Source organism: Cydia pomonella, unplaced genomic scaffold, assembly GCF_033807575.1.
Source record: "Cydia pomonella isolate Wapato2018A unplaced genomic scaffold, ilCydPomo1 PGA_scaffold_155, whole genome shotgun sequence".
Lineage (NCBI taxonomy): Eukaryota > Metazoa > Arthropoda > Insecta > Lepidoptera > Tortricidae > Cydia > Cydia pomonella.
This window is the reverse complement of record NW_026907798.1, coordinates 260,922-262,020: the sequence shown is the minus strand read 5'-3', so window position 1 is coordinate 262,020 and position 1,099 is coordinate 260,922.

The following is a 1,099-nucleotide window of genomic DNA, read 5'->3' as shown; positions in this document are numbered from 1 at the left end:
CACGTTACTGATTTCCTCTAACTGACGAGGCATAACAACAATAAGAAATAGTTGGTACACCCATTTGGATGGTTTTTTATCCTGAAGACAGGCACATATCATTTTATATACAGTTAAGTGCAATTTTAGAACAAACAAAATCCAAAATAACTGATTCAAATAAAAAATGGAATAATACTTATCGACATGTGTACTGGCACGCTATATCACATCTCTACAGCAGAATGCAGCGCAGTGACTACGTGAATGAACACTGCAGTCGGCTGCCTCGCTTCCCTCTCCCTCCAACCTCATTACATGACTGTGCGATAGAAAGGGACAGAGCTCACGAAAGGATTATAAAGCTGTAAAAGTTTTCGGTATAAAGTTGTTCCGTTTGTTTGAGTTCGGAGTTTGAGAGTCGTGTCCTGATTTGTAAGATTTATGAATAACCGGCGCAAGCAACTCTGTACAGTTCCAGGAAAAATGGTGAATGTCCTGTTCCTGGTGGGATTGAAAAAAATCTACAAGGACAAGAAAGAGAAACATTTACTTTCTTTCGTACATAACGGAAGAGTCCGTTAAGAGTTAATCCATATATTCTGCGCCTATATTAACAAATGGAGCAATCAATTACATAGTAGCTCTATTTAGCTAATTGAACCACTCTAACACAGCTTTTTAGAAGTCTCCTAATACATAACACCCCTATAATAGGACTGGCACCAGTAATGGGATGGTATAGACAATTCTTGTAAAAAAAGTATTTACCATCAGTTTACCAACGTAGTACCAACGCTGCCAACATTTTACCATAAACAAGAGCCAAAGAGCTGCTTACGTTTAATTTTTCATTGATATTTGTTAGTTTGAAAATTAATGGCGCCATACATCCCATGACTGGATTAATAAACCATTTTAATTTGTTAATAACATTGTTAATAAACAAACTCCTTTCTGCCAATGGCGGCATTTTTTTTTTCCTGACAGACATCTGAACTTTGCTACCGATTCTCAGAACAGATTCCTCGTCGTCTGCAAGTCTGCGCGTTAAACATGTAAAATCATTATAAAATGTAGTGAAATATCATATTTAAAGAAACTGTTACATGATAAACAA